General features: G+C 44.4%; 1 long non-coding RNA gene across 8 annotated transcripts in view; it reads right to left on the bottom strand.

Annotated features, from left to right (window-relative positions):
- Positions 1–20,935, bottom strand: part of LOC143683495 (uncharacterized) — a 151,273-nt gene that overhangs the window by 79,531 nt on the left and 50,807 nt on the right. For all 8 annotated transcript variants that reach the window (XR_013175483.1, XR_013175481.1, XR_013175477.1 and 5 more), the window contains 2 exons: positions 11,367–11,574; positions 10,808–10,991 (listed from right to left, as the gene is read on the bottom strand). This is a non-coding gene — a long non-coding RNA (uncharacterized LOC143683495). The remainder of the gene's footprint in view (positions 1–10,807; positions 10,992–11,366; positions 11,575–20,935) is intronic.

The raw sequence follows: 20,935 nt of genomic DNA, 5'->3' as shown, positions 1-20,935 counted from the left end.
ATAAGGAGCCGCTGTTACATTTATCACCTGTAAAATTCACGCATATAATTAAGGAAAACAAGCCTAGGAAAAAGCCATGAGTCACTTATGTTTATAACTGAGGTTTATCTGGGGTACAATACTCCAGATGCATTTCCACGCTCAAAGTAACCAATTGTAGTAGGCGCTATAAAATACTAAAATCCCCAAACTTGGAAGCCATGAGATTGCCGCAACGTGGCTCCTACCCTAGGGATTTGCAGCGGAGGAGGGGAGCCCGTTGGAGGTGCCGTCTCCAACAGCCTCGCTGTGGCACTTGCACGGGAGCCCCCTCATCCTTCCCTCTGGGGGGAGCTGTGGGGGTCACCTCCCGACACCTGCGCATCCTCTGCCAGGGACCCTACACCCAGCTGCCGCTGCCGGCCAGGCGGGGAGCCCCAATACAGGAGACAGGCGAGCAGGCACGAGGGTCCCTGGAGGGGGCCTCTTAGGGGCTGCAGCCACTGGCTCCTGGAGCTGTTCCCCATGCAGGGTGGGCAGGGACCCCTCTTACAAGGAGGAGAAACCAGAGAGGAAAATACGCCCAGCCCTGCCGTTCTGCCTTCACCCCACCACCACCTCCTGGAGCGAAATCAAAGACAAGGTGCTACAAGTCAATAATAAAGGACAAACAACACGGTTAAAAATGGGCAAACTACATGAATAATGCACCTCTCCAAAGAATATACACCAATGGCTGACACAGATGGGGAAAAAAAAGGTGCTACCTTAGTAGACATCAGGAAAATGCAAACCTAAACCACATCGTGATAACACTTCACATGCAACATGATGGTTATAATAAAAAAGAGAGAGATGACAACTGTGGGAGAGAAGGGGGCGCACCTGGCACCCTCATACCCTGTCAGAGGGAATGTGCTCGCATTTCACCATCTCTGGTGCAGCCAGTTGGAGAAACAATCAGGCATGTTGCTCAAAGGTGAAACACATCCCATATAACCCAGCAACTCCTCTCCTAGACACCTACCGGGAAGAAATGAAAACGTACCTTCACCCAAAAACCTGTACAGCAATGCTCATAGCGCCATTATTGCTAACAGCCGAGAGATGGAGATAACCCACGAGTCCGCCAGCCAATGGATGGATGAATAAAACGTGGCATACCCACGCAGAGAGTATCACTCAGCCATAAAAAGGTAATTAAGTTATGTCACATACTACAGCATGGTTAGACCTTGAAACAATTACTCTAAGAAGAAAAGGCAGTCACAAAAAGACCATGTATTGGATGGTTCCATTTATATCAAATATCCACAACAGGCAAATCAGAGGGACACAGAGGAGATGAGTGGTGGCCTAGGTTTGGGGGTAAGCTGGGGGAAAATGAGGAGTGACTTACAAAGGATGTAGAGTTTCTCTTAAGAGTAATTCAAATGCTCTAAAATCGACTATTGTGATGGGTGCAAAGCTCTGTGAACGTACCAAAAACTGTTGTCTCATACGCTTCAAGTGGTATGTGCATGTACCTTGAAAGTGCTATTTAACCAAAAAAGGACAGAGAGGAATGCAATTTACACGATTCTAAAAACTGTCCCTGCCCCTACTCACCAAAAATGCGACATACATTAAACTCCCTGTCATACTCAATTTGCAGCATCACAAATGTCTTTAGAAATCTTTAAGCATGATTGATCAAGGCCATTGATTGGAAGGCCAAATGAAATTGTACATCAGAATGACTTTCAGTTAGGAACTCGGATACACACAGCTACAGCCCAGGGATTTTCTGAGGAACGATTCTAGGCAGGTCAGGTTCATTTCTGGCGTTTGCACTCTCCCCATCCAAACGCAGAAGTTCTACCCCAGCCTCAGGGGAAGGCTCTGTGGGAAAAATGAACAAGGAACCAAGAAACGCATCGGCACACACACAAAGCAAAGGGATAGGCATTCATCAAAGAGGAAATACAAAGCACTTTCAATCATACGGCAAACCATTTAATCTCATTAGTAACTGAAGAAATGCACATTAGACACTAATGGGTCATCATTTATCAAATTGACAATGAAATACGGTTTCCAGCAATTGCGTTTGGGGCAAGTGAAGAAAGATTAGGTAAATAGACAGAGCTTTTTTGAGAAGACATTTGCAGTGTGTTTCAAAAACCTTTAGCCTTTGTGACATAATAATTTCACATCTAAATATTGAGCCTAACATTTCTTCTGGGTAGGAATAATGCATAATTGGGACAGGGAGAATTTGGGGGGTGCCGGGAATGTGTTCATTCCGTATCCGAGAGGGGATCATACATGGGTGTTGAATTTGTAATCATTTCTTGAGTCCCACACTTCTCATTTTTGTGCTTTAACACTAATATAGCAATAAATCATAAAAACAAAGAAAAATAATGTAGTTTAAGGAAACATAAGGAAACAGATATGATTTAGACAAAGTGTAGCTCAGGGAAGTCCATGGCAGCATTCTTTTCAGAGGAAAACGGGAAACTGAAAACAAATGTCTAACTCTTAGAGGACGGGTTAAAACAGTATGAGAAAATCCAAATGATGGACTACTATTTAAAAGAATGAAAAGAAAATTTAACCACTGATAAGCAGTCATGAGACCTACTGTTAAGTAAAAGGAGAACCACCACTTTGCACAGAAGAAGTTCTAGACATGTACATATTGGGATGCAAAAAGTGGTTACTTCTGGGTTGTAGGGTTATAGGTGATTTTACAATAAAAATTGGGCACTGACAAAATAAAAACCAAATTATAAAGCAAGTCACTGCTTTCTCCTCATCCACTTCCGCCCTTCCCAGGAGCACAGTTGCCACCCCAGGGATACTCTCTATTACAGCTCTTTCCATGCTACATCACCTTTCGAAATCCCTAGCAGAGTTTGGGAAGGAGATACTGCAAACCAATTTCATCTCTGCACACTCTCAGAGATCCGAGAATAAAGTGGGTGCACCATGAATGCATGCCAGGCCCAGAGAACCAAGCTGGCCCAGCACAACGTCTTCTGCTGGCAGCACCTCCTGCTCTGGGCAGCTGGCTTGGCTCGGCCTCACTCCCGCTGGGGGTGGCAGGGCAAGCACGTTCTGTCGTGGGCAGGGTGCAGGCACCCACGTCCAGGTCACCTCCAGAAAGGAGCTGGGAGACTGTGGGTGTGAGCACCACCCCCGCCTGCTGTGCAGGAGGCCCTCGGCCCCCTCACCAAGCCTCACACGTCTTACTGTAATCCAGCAACACAAACCGGGCAACTGGATGTCAGCTTCCTGCTCTTGCTCCTCAGCTGCTAAGCCTCACAATGGGAAGCAACTGGCTCCGGGTGTCAGAGGCGGCAAGGCTGGCATGCTCCGGGGGTCCCTATCTTCCGGTTGGCGGACGGTCCTTGGGTTCCTTGGCTGTTCCATCGCATGGCAGCCCACGTGCTGGCAGCTCCGTTCTCCTCTGGGTTCCACTGAGTTCCAGCCCCTGACCGCTCCCCGCAGCTTCTCCCGCCATGTCCACTTTCCTTTGCACGTGGGGACCTCACCCATACAGAGGGCCACCCTCCTTCAGTTTGGGCAGCTTAACCAGTAATGTCTTCAAAGGTCCCGTGAACGGATGAGGCCACACCCGCAGGGCAGGTGGTGGGACCTGGGCCTGCTTTCCCTAGGGGAGGTGATCCATCCTCACCATCACCTAAAAAGGAGCAGATTGTGTCCACTCCTGGCTTTCCCACCAAGAGGCTGCAAATGATTCAACACTTTTTCATTGAGCCCAGTAGGATGACAGATTCGATTCCGGGCACTTGGGCTACACAGCAAATGACAAGGAGAAAAGCTTCTCCCTTCATGAAGCCGAGATTCCCGCAGGGGACACAGGCAACAGAAGGATTAAATGAGTGACGTGCTGACAAGCGCTAACGAGAAGAAGCAAATCAGCAAGGGGGACGAGAATCTTTCTAACAACAGGTCATAACTTTGCATTTTCTATCCTCACTAAACCTAAGTAAACCATCTAATCATCCTTTATTCTTGGGGAATGACCACGACCCAAATTAACTTCTATGTTGACACAGCATATACAGTCTGTGTCAGACAGACAGTCACACAGTATGTATCGCAAATACAAACGAATGAGCCTTTCCATGTCTTAAATGTCTGAGTCACCTGTCTTGATATGTCTTGTATATGTCAAATGAATATATTAAATATATACTTAATACATTATCCCGGTGCTATCGTAAGCTAAAAATGGAATAGGACATCTGTTCAAGATGAAATTCCACACACCCAGGTGCTTCCATAAGCACAGACATGTAATGGTACGTTCAGCCCAGCATCAGTTCCCGAGGTTGGCAAAGGGTAGTCTACAGTGTTTGGCTGCCCGAAGGGTTTTGTTTCCCCGTGTAACTCAAAAGGACTCAAGCCACAATTTTATGATTGGCAGCTTTCACTTAACTCAAACTGTTAACCTCTCGGGCGGGTGGGGGGTGGGGAACAGACTCATTGGAGACAGTGAACCAACAATCCACGTGGCACCACGTGGCTGGGACGTGACTCTGTCCCAGCCACTCCCAGGGCACAAAGCACTTGCTGTGCTACCTGCAGCTTCTCATGACGCCTCCCGATGGACCTGTCACCAGGCCCGCCCTGTGTCCATGCCTCTCTCCAACTCAGGGAAAGGAGAGGTGGCCATAACAGAATACGTTTTAGAAGAAAAAAGTAGGACCATCATTGTACTTTGCAAAAGCAAAGGGTATGTCTTAAAGTTTAATATGCTGAAATAAAACAAAGCACCGGTCTCTTACGTTGACCTATTTGTGCTACCTGCCTCGCTCCTGTGCATCTGCTTTTATAATCTCTGCTCAGTGTTGATCCTCCAGGAGTGGGTCTGCGACCCTGACACTGGAGGAAGTTAGAATCTGCTCCTTCTCCTTTGGAAGCTTGTGAGAAAGGTACGTGCAGGAATTTGAGAATAAGATAAGACAATAAATTAACATAACTCCAGGAGTGGCACAGGTGCTAAAATCCATGGGTCATCAAATTGACTAAAGCTACTAGAGGTCTAATTTCTTCCACTGGAGCAGTTACATATAGGTTTACAGAGAAATCGTGCAAAAAGTACAGGGTTCCCACATACCCCCTTCTCAACCACAGTTTTCCCCATTGTTAACATTTTGGATTAGTACGGTACTTTTTTTTACAATTGGTGAAACAATATTATAGTGACACTATTAATGTTAGCCCACTACTCACTGTTTGTGTGGTATAGTTCTATAGTGATTTTTTTCTTTTGGTAGTAACTTATATACAACCTAGAGTTTCCTTTTTATTCATTTTCATTAACAATTCAGTGCTGTTAACTACTTTGACAAAGCTGTGCCTCTGTCACCATTATCTAACCCCAAAACTCTTGTATCACTGCAAACAGAAACTCAATGCCAATCATCCAACGCTGCCCAGCCTGGGTAACTTGTATTTTAATTTCTGAATTTATGCAACTGCAGTTTATGTTCATTTCGTATGTGAGATCACATAGTATATGTCCTTCTGTTTTTGGCTTAGTCCATTCAACATGATGTCTTCAAGGTGAACTCATGTTGTAGCAAGTACTTCATCCTTTTGACAGCCAAATAATATTCTGTTGACGGTATATACCACATTTGGATTATCCATTCATCTGTGTCAATGGACGCTTAGGTTGTCGCCACCTTTTAGAAATTGGGTATAATGCTGCCATGAACATCAGTGTGCAAATATCAGTTCGAGTCGTGCTTTCATTCTTTTGTGAATATACCAAGAAGTAAAATTTACGAGTCATATGGTTGTTCCATGTTTCGTTTTTTGAGAAAATGCCAAATCGTTTTCCACAGCGTCCATTCCCACCAACAATGAATGAGTGTTTCTACTTGTAAACAGCCTCTCCAACACTTGTTCATTACTAGTTTGGTTTTAAATAGTGGCCATTCTAATGGGTATGAAGTACTATCTCATTGTGGTTTTCATTTGCATTTCTCTGATGGCTAATGACATTGAGTACCTTTTCATGTGCTTTCTGGCCATTTGAATATCTACTTTGAAGAAACATCTATTCAGTTTTCTTTCCCATTTTATATTGGGTTCTTCACCTTTTTCTTGCTGAATTGTAGGAATTCTTATATATTCTAGACATTAGACCCTTATTGTGGTTTCAAATATTTTCCCATTCTGTAGGTTATTTTTACTTTCATGACAAAGTCCTTGGATGCACAAAGATTTTCTAATTTTGATTAGAAATTAAAGTCACATTGATCTGTAATCTGTTTTTTCTTTTATTGCTCTTGTTTTTGGTATACCAAACGCACACCAGACACAGGTCCTCGAGAGACCTCCCTATGTTTCCTCCCAGAAGGCTTATATATTTGTTCCTTTTATTTAGCCTTTGATCTACTTGGAGCTAATTTTTTAATATGGATTGAGGTAGAAGCTCTCCTTCACTCTTTTGCACATGGCAATCCACTTCTCCAAACACCCGTGGTTGAAGAGACTATTCTTTCCCAACTGAAGGGACCTGGACCTTGTCAAATATCAACTGGCCCAAAGGTATGAAGGTTGATTTCTGAACGCTCAGTTTGATTCCATTGGCCTATATGTCTGTCCTTTTGCTAGTACCATGCGTTGTTTTTTGAACATGGTCAAGCACCGGGAATCGAACCTGGTCTCCAGCCACGTGCCTACCCTACCATGCAGTTTTGATTTTTGACTTTGTAACATGTTTTAAAATCAGGAACTATGACTCCCTCCAAGTTTGTTCTTCTTTCTCAAGATTATTTTGGCTTTTCAGAGCTATTTAACCTTTTTTGACCTGATTGGCCTTTTACTTGAGATTTTTACAATCTCCAATCTTTATTAAAAGACAAATGACAAAAATGAATTATTACCCTCAAGCATGATACCTTACAATGGGCTCAGAAGCACCTTGCTGAATATGGAATGTTGCACAGCTCTCCAAATATTAGTTATCAAAACAGAGAGATCCAGTGTCTCTGATTATCAGAGGCTCCTTAAGAGAGAACTGAGTCTTCATGTAAAGTAAGAACTGAGCCTTCATTTTAAGTAAAAGGGATAATTGGTGACAAATTACTGAGGTTAATGATGTAACCTAGTTCAGGACAAGTATTTACCTACTTTGGAAAAGAAAGGTCTCCACAACACACTGTACAATCAAATTAAACCTGGTCTGGTCTTTTAAACACCAAAAGGCGTTGGGCGGGAGCTTTTTCAAGAAGCATGCATGAACCTCTCATATCGCCACTAAAACATATCCCCCTACCTCTCCCATCCCTCTCCTTAACTGCTGCTGTTTCTAAAGGGAGGAGGAAAATGACCACCACAAAAAACATGCTGTGCCCAAAAGGCCTCACCAACAAGCTTTAAACTGGCCTTCGGAGCAGGTCTGAAGGGTTTAAAACCTCACGAGTGTGCCCAGGGCTGTAAAGAGAAGATGACAACAGGAGCTTCCATAAGAACTGGAAACAGAACAGCTGACCATTTTCTCCTTCCCATAAAAGTGTGAAGCCAACACGCTGCCAAGCCCAGAAGCCATTGTTTCAGGTGCCGTAGGGAGAGGGTGGCTACCCTTACGGAAGCCTCTCACCTCCTCTCAGAGCCCAGCACCGGGTCACGTCCCTGCCCAGACGCTGGGGCTCCGAGCGTCCTCCTGCCAGCAGCACACACTCCCATGCAACCGTGTAAAGATTTCTGTCCAAGAAGAGAGTGCAAGAACGGATGACAGGAGTTCCACCCCTCACTTCCCCTCTTTCCCGGGCTCTCATCATTTCTTTCTAGAATGTTCCCTTTCCTACAACCCACTGCAATATTCTCAAAAGCAGTCCATTTGTAAACACTGATGATCCTTGATCAACCTTGAATATTCCTTGTCTATTGCCTTCCTCCAAACTCTCGATTCAAGGCATTTTAAGGTATATCCCACCACCTGGAAGTAAACTCAGCTCTAGACATTTTAAGGTTCTTTTTATGTAAAGAAAATGAAAGGATTATTATAAATCCCTCATTTCAATTTCATCTGCCATTAGAAGAACTGGTTGGAATCCCAGGATCTAAAAAACCTTTTTCTGAGGACTTATCTGCCCCTAACAAAATTTAAGAATCTCTTACTTAGAAAACCTCTAGTACGAGAAAACCTGGAATTGCAGGAGTAATGAAATTGCCATGATTTTATCTAATCTATAATATAATTTGACTTACATAACTGCCACCTATCCACAATTGTTTCAGGACCACCCTTAAAAAACATTTCAAGAGACCAATTAAGGTAGGTAAGCAAATACCAAAAACAAAAATCTCTGCGGTTACAGGTCTTGGCCCTAACCCTTATAAAAGGAGCAAACAAAAATTACACCACCAGAAATAGGAAAGAGGTTTCAGCTCATCCACCAAGTTGCACCAAGTAGTAGCAGTTGCTCAGAGGAGGGCTGTCTTGAGAAGGAAGAGGTTCTAGCAGGAAAGAGGAAAGTGCTGGGATCGCTTAGTGATGTCTGCCATGGGCAAGTGCTAGTACCTAGTGGCATGTATGTCTTCCCTCCACCACTTTGGGCCTAAATATTAAATTCAAATTCCAGCACATTTGTGTACCACTAACGGTCGTAATCCGTGTCTTAATTACCTATGTATCCCGAGCATTTAGCACAGCAAAAGATCCTGTCTGTTGAGAGAATGCACAAATGGATAAATGATGTAATTACTTTCTACTACACAAAGGTGTCAATCAATGGCATCCCTTAGAATACATTTTCCCAAACTTCAGTGACTCATGTGGCACGTTCGCCATTTCCGCCATGTTCGCATTCCACAAATTACAGTTTTTATAGGTCAAGGAAAAGAAGAAAGCACAGCAAGGTGGTTTAAGAGGAGAAAAGGAGAAACCCTCGTGGTAATTTGTAAAATCTGGTCTCTCCATCCCTCCAACCACTTGGGGCAAAGGTGAGGTTCGATTTCCAAAGTTTAACATTTATGAGCACAGCTGACCCCACACCTATAAGTCAGGCAACAGCAACCGTGAAATTATTGGCTTCACGTTATCTTTATTTTTTAATCAACACTGAAATAAACTCACCATATTAACCAGAAAGAAAAGCTTGTTTCCAACCCACTAGAATCCTTTTTACAGACGATCAAGTGGCATGGATGCCATGCTTGGGGAAATAATGATTTAAGGGATTTGTTTCTCGTAAGCACATCATGTGCCCATCTGAAGGGGTCTGCTGACACTTCACACGGATGATTCACTGATCGTGCTGAAGATGCCATTTATTTTAGGACGCCTATTGTACGGATGATTAAACAGAAGCCCTAGAAATACAGTCATCCTTAGCAAGCATCACGGAGGTAACTCACACGGATGGTGGGACACGCAGTTCTTTGCCCTAAGTACTGACACCGCCGATCTGATTTAACTGGAACCCAGCCTCAGAAGCCTCCATTCGCCCTTTCCAGATAGGGTTGGTTATGGACTGTCTCCTTTCTTAGCAGTGCCATTCGAGTCACAGTAATTATTCTTAACATCGGACCCCCATGTCTCAGGACACCTGGACATCCTTGTCCGAGTAGGCCACCCACGCCGCCTGCTCGACGGCTGACCGATGCCCTTAGATGCCAGCCTTCAGAACCCAGGGGCAGAGCTCCTTAGGGGGCAGCTGCCCACCCTCGGCCTGGGCTCCGGACTGGGGGTTCCAGGTTTCCTCTGGCTTTACCCAGCAGGGCCCCGTTTAGCTGTTTCAAAAGCATCAAAGGAGAACCGCCGAGGAAGCACCGCCGTCCCCCACACTCTCATGGAGTCCACCTCGGTGCAAAACTTGATTTCCCACCGCAGTGTCTGAGGTTGCTAAAATAGTGCTAGACTCTCACTTCCGTACTTCGCCGTACCTCTCCTTTACCACAGTGATAACCGAAATTACGATAGAAGGGAAATAACTGTCCTTGGTGCAGCCCAGCACTTTTCAAAGCTGTTCCATATACATTATCTTCGTGGTTCCTAAACTTTAGCCATTTGTGTGGTATCCGAGATTTTCGACCTACGCACATACCACCTTTAGTACTATTGCCATAATACGTTTAATAATTTGCTTAAATTGACATTTCTCCTTTTTACTTAACCTCATGCTAAAAACGCCCATTTAATCATTTAATCAATGTGCATGTTTTACCTGCTAGCTTTATAGTTTTCATGGATATTTAAACCAATACTCAGATATTGAACAACGATAAAAGTTTGACTTCAGCATCCTCTGAAATCTTTTCAGCTCACTTTGGAGAACACGGTACAATCTCATCTGGCTCCCAAACAGGTCTTTGAGAGGTGGGTCATTTGTACCATTTATTTCTTCTCATCTCCAAATCCACTCTTGTCCTCTCCTTTGGAAAATGCATACAGGCCTTTTAAATATTTTTCCATTGCTAGCCTGTACAAAGTTTGGCTTTGTCAGTAGAGGGCAGGGGAGAGTGACATTGCAGAGAGAAGGCATGCTGCTTCCTGATTCCTGTGTGCTCTCAGCAGCTTTCTGCAGAGCTCCGGAACCCAGCTCCTACAGCACACGGTGGCCAGTGGCACCCAGCAGCTTCCCCCATTACCCACTCTGCCTCCAGTGGGACGCCTCGCCTGAACTGGCTTTCCATGGGCCCCAAGGGGGAGGTTTCCAGCAAATTCCAGATGCTGTATTCCCCCAGAAGGGCACCACTGCACCTTCCCTGCCTTCACTGAGCTGTAGCCGTGCCCCCCCACCCCCGCCCAATAAGGTCTGAGGCACAGCCCTGGGGGCCCCTGTGTTGGGGGCTGTACCTCAGCTGCGTGGGCAGAAGCCGCACCCCACATCGGTCAATCTTACGCTCCTGAGCATTCTCTTTACTTCTGGCCAAATCCTTGTTACAGCTGATATTTCTCTGCTTTCTTTGTTCACTTCCCAGAAGGAGTGAGTCCTGCAGGGTGATGCTCCTGAAGTGTGCCAATTGCATCACAGGGGCTTCTGGAAGGAAACCACAACTGGGTCACTCACCAGCACCGGTCCAGTCATTTGCAGCTTCTGCTTAAGAGTGTGGACACCATGACCTTTAAAATCATGATGTGGAAACTGGAACAGAAAATAGAGAAAAGTTCAAACGAATGCACTGAATATTAAAAGCTGCATTGAATAAATGATCGAATGGATGATTCTGTGAATAAATCAGTGAATAAGCAGGCAAAGGGTTAATCGTCTAGGCCTCTGTGTGATGACTGTGTGCCAAGTGCCCTCCAAGGGTCAGGGACCACGACAGGCCTTGTGGATATAGCCATGACTGAGACGGGTCCAGCCCTTTCTTTTATGGGGTCCCCACTCTACCCCGGGAGCAAATAAAGTCACCTGAGCCAGTGATGAATGTAGGACAGAGATCAAACAAGGCAACGGGTGTGGGGACACAAGTCTCCCAGGGCCTTTCACATGTTTGCACAGCTTGTGAGCAGAGGTTCTGACAGCGTCTCTCCTGGACTGTCTGTTCAAGGATGTTTTGTAATGAAGAGGCTGGAAGATAGCTTGCGTTTCTGTCTTTGGCTCTCAGCAGGTCTTCTGGCTGTCCAGGAAAATAAAGATAACGTCTTCAACTTGTAACCTCTTATGAGTAAGTTTTGCGTCCCCTAAGTTCGGGGTTTCCGAGCTGTGACCCAGCAGTCACCTGGGCGCGGCTGCATCCCCCTGCACGGCTGGGGAGGGGCCAAGGCGACCGGCGAAGACAAGCAGCTCGTGCCCTGATGGTCAGGGAGGTGTAATGTCTTTTTGTCTCTGACCCCGGAGCCTCAGGTCTCCTGCTGGCAGCGATGAAACCATGGCAGAATAAATCACTAGCTGGCAAGTAGGGTCCAATCTCAGACCCTACACAACTTTTGGGAATGGGATGGACACGGACTGGAACGGAGGTGGCCATGGTGGCAGGTGAGATTCGGTCATGCATGGGGCTTGTTGGCGATGGTAGAGCTAAGGAAAGCAAGGACTTGGGGCAGTACTGTGACTCCTTTTCTGCTAGGACTTTAAAACTTCAGCTTACAATACGACTCTCGGATATCTCAAATACATTTTTTTGGTTCACCACTTAAGAGTTCCAATTTCTGTTCCTTAGATAGAGGGAAGAGACCTTTCAAGGAGCAATTCTCTCCAAACCATCCCCCTACAATGTTGCTGTGCTGGTTTGAAAGGAAGTGTGCCCCCTAAGAAAAGCCATGTTTTAATATAAATCCCATTTCATAAAGGTAGAATAATCTCTATTCAATACTGTATGTTTGAAACTGTAATGAGATAATCTCCCTGGATGATGTGATTTAGTCAAGAATGGTTGTTAATCTGGATTAGGGAATGACATGTCTCCACTCATTTGAGTGGGTCTTGATTAGTTTCTGAAGTCCTATAAAAGAGGAAATATTTTGGTGAATGAGAGATTCAGAGAGAGCAGAGAATGCTGCAGCACCACGAAGCAGAGAGTCCACCAGCCAGTGACCTTTGGAGATGAAGAAGGAAAATGCCTCCCGGGGAGCTTCATGAAACCAGAAGCCAGGAGAGAAAACTAGCGGATGATGCCATATTCGCCATGTGCCCTTCCAGCTGAGAGAGGAACCCTGACCGTGTTCACCATGTGCCCTTCCAGATCAGAGAGAAACTCTGACTGTGTTCGCCATGTGTCTTCTCACTTGACAGAGAAACCCTGAACTTCATTGGCCTTCTTGAACCAAGGTACCTTTCCCTGGATGCCTTTGATTGGACATTTCTATAGACTTGTTTTAATTGGGACATTTTCTCAGCCTTAGAACTGTAAACTTGCAACTTATTAAATCCCCTTATTAAAAGCTGTTCCGTTTCTGGTATATTGCGTTCCGGCAGCTAGCAGACTAGAACAGTTGCCAAAACTTCACTTATTTTTAGCTAACGTAAAAGTCCTCCCCAATTAAGGCCCCCCCAACGCTTCTGCAAGGAGCATAAGATAAAATCTTAAACTCCCTGGCTTGGGGGGAACAGCTGTCTCAGTCGGCGCTTTTGTGCGGCTGCTCCTCCTGCCAGGGGGAACTGTGTTTTCATCAACTGCCTGGAGAATTCCTCCATAAGCATCAAGACGACATTCAGGCTTTCCCCAGCTCGCTGAAATGGGGTTTTAGTGACTCTGTGTTGAGCTTCCTTCTCTTCCCATCCCGAGTTCTGAAAGAAGGTCCGGGCAACTTAGAATAAACGCCCAACCTTCCAGATGCCCCAACACAATGGTTAAGTGTGGCAATAGCCTAGAATCCTGAACATCTCTAAACCAACTCTCTAGACCCAAAACCTTTGCAGAAGGGTCCACATCTTCAGTGACCGCAAAGCTACCCTCTCTCTTCTCGCCGTCTGTCATGGGCCGCTGCCCAAAGAACCCAAACAGGAGCCCTCAATCCCTCGGCACGCCCCTCCCAGCTGAGGAGATGGGTGGCAACCCAAGCTCACCTGAGCGTTTGAACTGAACCAGGTAAGAACAATCATATTCTTGTCTGATTACAAGGCTATAGAGAGGGCGAGCCTAGATCTGCGCTCAGCCTCAATCCCAGATTAATGGAGAAGTTCACGGGAAAAATAAAAAACAGTGGAAAGAAAAGTATCCTGACACTGATCCTTGTAAGTCTCCCCCGAAGGCTGAAACTTTCTGCCATCTCCTTTTGAGAATGAATAAAATCCTCTTTACCCCTGTTTGGGGAGGTTGAGTTAGAGACGCCTTGTGACTTATTACCAGGAAAGTGGATTAATTCACTTTCACCTCTAAATCTGAATGCTGTGCCCGGAGGCTGAACACCCTATTCTCCCGATGGAGGGGAATACATTTTATAAGGACTGGACCGTTACTGTGATGCCTTCAATACACATAGGAGACAGTTTTTGATTTTCATCCTCATCAAGTAAAACTGATTATCATTTGCACATTTTCGATGTCGGAACAGGTGTAAAATGCACTTTTCTTCACTCTTAATTTTGTTCCTACTCTTGTAGTTGTTATGGCCCCATCTTTACAGTTAAAAATTGGCACTATTGGACCCTTTAGACCTGGCTTTCTGAAATAAGTCCGTAAGATTCATGTTTAATTCAGACTAGAAATGCAGGCCTATTGATTTAACCTTAAACAGCACCTTCTTTGGTAAGAGGAATGTTTACTTTCCTGAGACCTGCAGCCTTTGTGTGGTTGTACAGGCCTGGTTCCCTACAGTTCTACAGATCAGTAGATAACACTGTTTTTTTCAATGAATCAGTGAACAAATGAGGCCACAAGGACACTCCCAGCAATTTGCCCTGAAGGGGGAATCAAAGGCCCCTGGCCAGTGCTTTTTGTCTGTGTACTTCCTATTGAGGAAAACAGTAAAATGTAACTTCTGCACGGAGACAACTTTAATTTCTTGATGTGGACTAACATAGGTGTTTGCTATTTCCTAGTCTTATATAGAGAACCAAATTCTCATGCTAGAACCTCCAGCGTGAAACTGCCCCTCAGCTCAAACTGGCAAGCCCCCCACACTCTGATCTGCCCTGCCCAAAGACACCCCGCTGCAATTAAAAATCCTTGAGGGCGGGCCACGGTGGCTCAGCAGGCAAGAATGCTTGCCTGCCATGCCAGAGGACCCGGGTTCGATTCCCGGTGCCTGCCCATGTGAAAAAAAAAAAATCCTTGAGTCTTGAATAGACAATTCTCTATATCTCCTGAACTATACAGAATACATCATGCCCAGTATTCATTGTCCTGCAGCCAACGGGACACCTATTCCAGAGTAAGAGGGATCAAACTCAAGACCCATTTCCCTTCGGACACCTCACCTCCCTAAACGTTCTCTGTGATGATAAAACCGAGATGATATCCCTCATAATAAAGGCCTAGCGAGATCTTGATGTGGAATAACCCCTGCAGGGCATTCTAGGAGGGTGCCAGGCATCTAGGAGGCAGTCAACAAATACGCGTCTCCATTCCCTTCTATTCTGATTGGGGGTAGGGGAAACAGTCAGAAAATAAATAGGGAAACTGGGAATTTTAAAATAAGTCACTCTGCACAAGCAAATGAGAGAAATTTTCCATTGGCTATAAGTTTCTGAATATATAACATGGGCCTGGTACTTTGCTACAGGAGATGGAAAAACATGCCAGGCACGGCCCCTGCTTTCTGACACTAAGGCTGATGCTCTGATGATGTGCGGTTATAACAATCTCTCTTGGCAGCACGTATTCATGTGTGGCAAGAGGGATCCTCCTTGACATTTTAAAGATCGTCAGGAGTCACAGGAATTCATCTGTGGGGGACAGGTGGGTCAGAGACAAACCATAATTATGTGGCAGGATAAACTGAAGCCAGAGATGCCGAGTGATTTGCCAATGTCATGTACCATCAGAGTTGCAGAGCAGAAGGGGGCAGCTTGATGTCCTCACATCCAAAGCGGTGGGGTTTTCCCCAGCATCCCTTTATAAACAAAACACGTCCACATGAAAACCACTGGAGTACCGCTAAGAACCAAGTATAATCATCATGACTATAACATTTATTTATGACTCACCATGTGTCAGAGGCTGTAGTGGGTGTTTTAAATATACCGCCCTGTGTCCCTATCTTATTTATACACTCAAAAGTCTCTGGCACCAACCCAGCGTGCCGGACAACAGCGCCTTCTGCCCTCGTTGTAGCGTTGGGAAAGGGACTGCGGAATCATGCTGATCAAATGTGAGGCTATTCTTGGCATCATCGTCATTACCCTACAAGGCTTTTCCAAATATATATATTTGTATATTTGGGGGGGAGCATGGGCAGGCACCGGGAATCGAACCCGGGTCTCTGGTATGGCAGGCGAGCACTCTGCCACTGAGCCACCATCTCACCACCCCACCCTATGAGGCTTTTAATAAGGAATATGGGAAATTCACAACCCCCCCCCCCCATATATTTTCAGGCACAGAGAATGTGCAGCTAATAGCTTCCTAGTACTTTGTCAGCACATCTGTATTCAAAAGAAAATACACTGAGACTGTAACCCGTCTATTCAATGAAGGATGTAATCAAAGGCTGTTGTAAAACATCTGATTTACTGCTTTGTGCTTGGTAACGTACATACTGGGGGAATGACAGGGTTGAAACCTATGGTTAATAATAACGGCTGTTGGCAGGCCAAAGCATAAAAAAATGGACTTTTATTGGATAGTGCTTGGGGGTTAAGAATTAAATTTGAAAAAATGGAAATCATGTGGGGCATGGGAAACTTGGCCTGGGGTAGTCAGTAATGTACAAAGACTATTCATTAACTCAGGCATCTGTCTGGGGGATAAGTAGGTTAGCACAATCCTTCAGTGAGGCAGAGAAATGAAAAGAAAGGGAGAGGTGGCATCATCAACAAGGCAACGTAAGACACCCCCTGGAAAAATCTCTCCAGAGGTTCAGCAAATGAAAGGACTAACCTCGCTTGCTTACAACTCTGGAGAAAGGTAGAGACTGGAGAAGGATCCTGCCACAGCTGAATCAAAAAAAGGAAAAATACTGGCTAGGGAATTCCTGTCCTGGGCCAGCCGGTCCTCTTCCTTCCCCCTTTCTCTGTCCCATGCGGCTCGGGGAGTGCTCAGAGGCAGCGGCTGGGATCGTTTATGGGGACGCAGCTGGAAGGTCACTGCCGGCAGTGGCTAGATTCCCAGCACATCCAGACACAGGGACCACGTCCAGAAGCCCAGGGCAGAACCCACGTGCTGCGCACTGAAGGTCCCAGGAGGAGCGTCTAGAACGGAGGACTGGGGCGGAAGAGAACCGGCTTCTCACCCAAAAGCAGTGAGCAGCCAGGCAGGAACTGAAAATGCCGTCAGGAAACCTGGGACCAGGAGAGGACAGTACAGCACCCAGGGCAGTACACAGAGAAGGAGAAACCATGGTGGGAGACTGTAAGTCATTCGTCCGCAGCTCCTGGAGCCCTCCCCCCACCCTTGAGGGGAGCAGCCCCATCCTTGCCTGGGGGGCGGCTGTGGAAGTCCCCTACCCCAAGGACAGAGGGGGACACAGACCAAGGCTGAGCCGGATACTGGCCATGAGGTGAGAACATGGGGGCCCCATAGTTACAGCCCCTACCGGTCAAGGGCTCCAGGCACCACTGTTGCAACTGCGTTAGAGGTAAAGTTGGCAAACAGGCATAAAACCCCACCTTCACGGGTCCTCACAGGGCTGAGGGGACAGGTGGCCTAAGAGTGCCATCTGCTGGGCAGGTCGGAAATAGCAGGGAGAAAGGGCTTTGGGGGGTCTCTGCAGATCTTTCCCAGGGCACCCTGCATCTGCTCTGTGCCCCTGCAGGCTACCTGATGATCCACCTGCCAAAGAGGAGCCTTATTATAAACCCAATCAACAACAAAATCCTAGACAAAAGAGGCAACCTGACTTTCAGCATAAGCCCTTCAAGATAATCAGATGACAAGACACCAGCAAAAAATCACAAGGCATACTAATACCCAGGAAGATTCGGCTGTGTCAAAGGAAGAGATTAAAAAGTCGGAGGAGACACAGTGTCTGCAGCAATTAGTCAAAGACGTTCAAACAAATCTCCTAAACTGATTCAACAAGATGGCTAAAGAGATAAAGGATATTCAGAAGACACTGGGTGAGCATAAAGAATTGGGCAGAATCCACTAGAAGAAGTGCAGACCTCATGGAAATGAAAGGCACGATAGATGAAATAAAAAATACATCAGAGAAACACAAGAGCAGATGTGAAGAGGCAGAAACACGATTTGGTGAGCTAGAAGGCAGATAAAAGAAGAAATGGAGAAAGCAATGGAATAAGTTGAGCTGGCTCTCAGGGAAGTGATTGACAACATGATGCACACAATATATGCACCGTGGGAGTCCCGGGAGGAGAAGACAAGGGGAAAGGGTCAAGAAAAAATATTTGAGGAAATAATGGCTGAAAATGTTCCTACCCTTATAAAACACATAAAGATACAAATCCAATAAGCCCAATGTACTGCAAACAGAATAAGTCCAAACAGACCCACTCCAAACCGGATGCTAGTCAAACTGTCAAATGCCAAAGAGAAAGAGAGAACTCTGAAAACAGCAAAAGGAAGCTAAATAAGACGATGTGCTAATTCCTCATCATTCACAGAGAAAACAATGTATAATATACTTAAGATATTTAAAGGGATAAATTGCCAGCAAAGAATTTATTATCCAGCAAAGCCGTCCTTCAAAAATGAGGGAGACTTTAAAATATTCACAGAAAAACGAAACTGGGAGAGTTCATTAGCAAGAGAATTGCTTAGAAGAACTACTAAAGGGAGTTCTGCTGGCTGAAAAGTAGACAGGAGAGGGAGGCTTAGAGGAGGGTACAGAAATTTAAAATTATCAGTATGGGAATCAAAAAAGATAAAAAGAGAGAAAAACTAAATCTGACAAATAAAAGCCAATGGATAAAACGGTTGAAGTAAGGCATGCTTTTATAGTAAGAACACTGAAATATGAATGGATTAAACTACCCAATCAAAAGACAAAGATTGGCAGAACAGATTTTAAAAATGATTCGCCTATCATTGTTTACAAGAGACTCATTTTACACCCAAAGATACAAATAGGTTGAAAGTGAAAGGATGGAAAAAGAAAATCCACACAAGCAGTAACAATAAAAAAAGCTGGGGTAGCTATACCAACATCAGACAAAAAAACACTTTAAATGTAAAAACGTTATGAAACAGAGAAGGACATTGTGCTGGTTTGAATGATGTATGTACCCTAGAAAAGCCATGTTTTAATCCTAATCCCATTTTGGAAAGGCAGCCATTTCCTCTAATCCCTGTTCAGTATTGTATGTTTGAAACTGTAATTAGATCATCTCCCTGGAGACATGGTTTAATCAAGAGTGGTTGTTAAACTGGATTAGCTGGAGGCACATCTCCACATTTGGGTGGGTCTTGATTAGTTTCTGAAGTCCTATAAAAGAGGAAACATTTTGGAGAATGAGAGATTCAGAGAGAGCAGAGCAGAACAACATAGCCATGAGAAGCAGAGCCCACCAGCCAGTGACCTTTGGAGATGAAGAAGGAAAATGCCTCCAGGGAGCTTCATGAAACAGGAAGCCCAGAGAGAAAGCTAGCAGATGATGCCGTGTTCACCATGTGCCCTTCCAGATGAGAGAGGAACTCTCACTGTGTTCACCATGTGCCCTTCCAGATGAGAGAGGAACCCTGACCATGTTCACCATGTGTCTTCTCAGATGAGAAAGAAACTCTCACTGTGTTTGCCATGTGCCCTTCCACTTGAGAGAGAAACCCTGAACTTCATCGGCCTTCTTGAACCAAGGTATCATTCCCTGGATGTCTTAGATTGGACATTTCTATAGACTTGTTTTAATTGGGACATTTTCTCAGCCTTAGAACTATAAACTAGCAACTTATTAAATTCCCCTTTTTAAAAGCCATTCTATTTCTGGTATATTGCATTCCAGCAGCTAGCAAATTAGAACAGACATTATATATTAATAAAAGGGGCAATTCATCAAGAAGAAATAACAATCATAAATATCAATGCACCTAATAAAGGTGCCCCAAAGCACATGAAGAAATGCTGGCAAGACTGAAGGGAGTAATAGGCATCTCTACCAACAAAGGATCAATAAGGAAACAGGGAACCAAAATAAATTAGACCTAAAAGACATATATATATATATATATATATATATATATATAAAACACTGAACAGCAGAATCTACATTCTTTGTAGGTATTCATGGAACATTCTTCAGGAAAGACCACATGTTGGGGCACAAAACATATATTACTAAAATTTGAATGATTTAAATTATTCAAAGCATTTCCTCTGGTCATAATGGAATGAAACCGTGACTCAATAACAGCCAGAGAACTGGAAAATTCACATATATATGAAGGTTAAACAACAAATTCTTCAGTGGGTCAAAGAACAAAACTGCAAAACAAATACGTAAATATCTCAAGTCAAATGAGAACGAGAACACAACATACCAAATCTCATGACATGCAGTGAAGGCAATGCTTAGATGGAAATTTATAGCACTAAATGCCTACATTAAAAAGGATAAAAGAGATCAACTCAAAGACCTTTCTCTGGGAAAACAGAGAAAGAACAGCAAGCTAATTCCAAAGCAAGGAGAAGGAAAGATAAAACAAAAATTAGAGTGGAAATAAATGAAATTGGAAACAAAAAGAACAATAGAGAGAATTAATAAACAAAAGTTGGTTCTTTGAGAAGAGCCATAAAATTAACAACCCTTAGTTAGACTGAGAAAGACAGAAAGAAAGAAGATGCAAATAAAATCAGAAATGAGACGGGATCATTACTACAGAGCCCATAGAAATAAAAAAGTTCATGAAAAGATACTATGAATAACTATACGCCAGCAAACTACACAGCTTAGGTGACACAGACAATTTCCTAGAAACACACGAACAACCTACACTTCTTAAGAAGAAATAGAAAGCCTCAATGAACCAATCTCAAGTAAAAAGATTGAATCAGTCATCAAAAATTTCCCAACAACGCAAAGCGCAGGACCGGTTGGCTTCACAGCTGAATTCTACCAATCATTACAAGAAGAATAAATACTAATCCTACTCAAATTCTTCCAAAAAATTGAGCATGCAAAAGTCAGTAATGTTTCGATACCTTAGTAATAAGCTATGCTGAGGAGGCTGTCAAGAAAATAATTCCATTAACAATAGCAACCCAAAGAATCAAGTATCCAGGAATAAGCTTTAACAAGCATATTAAGAACCTATACACAGAAAATGACAAAACATTGCTAAAAGAAATCCAAGAAGACCTAAATAAATGGAAGGACAATCTGTGTTCATGAATCAGAAGGCTAAATGTCATTAAGATGCCAATTCTACCCAAAATGATCTATAGATTCAATGCAATACCAACCAAAATTCCAACAGCCTACTTTGC

This window comes from Tamandua tetradactyla, chromosome 5 (genome assembly GCF_023851605.1).
Source record: "Tamandua tetradactyla isolate mTamTet1 chromosome 5, mTamTet1.pri, whole genome shotgun sequence".
Lineage (NCBI taxonomy): Eukaryota > Metazoa > Chordata > Mammalia > Pilosa > Myrmecophagidae > Tamandua > Tamandua tetradactyla.
Note: the sequence above shows the minus strand (reverse complement) of the source record. Positions and strands in the feature narration are given on the sequence as shown.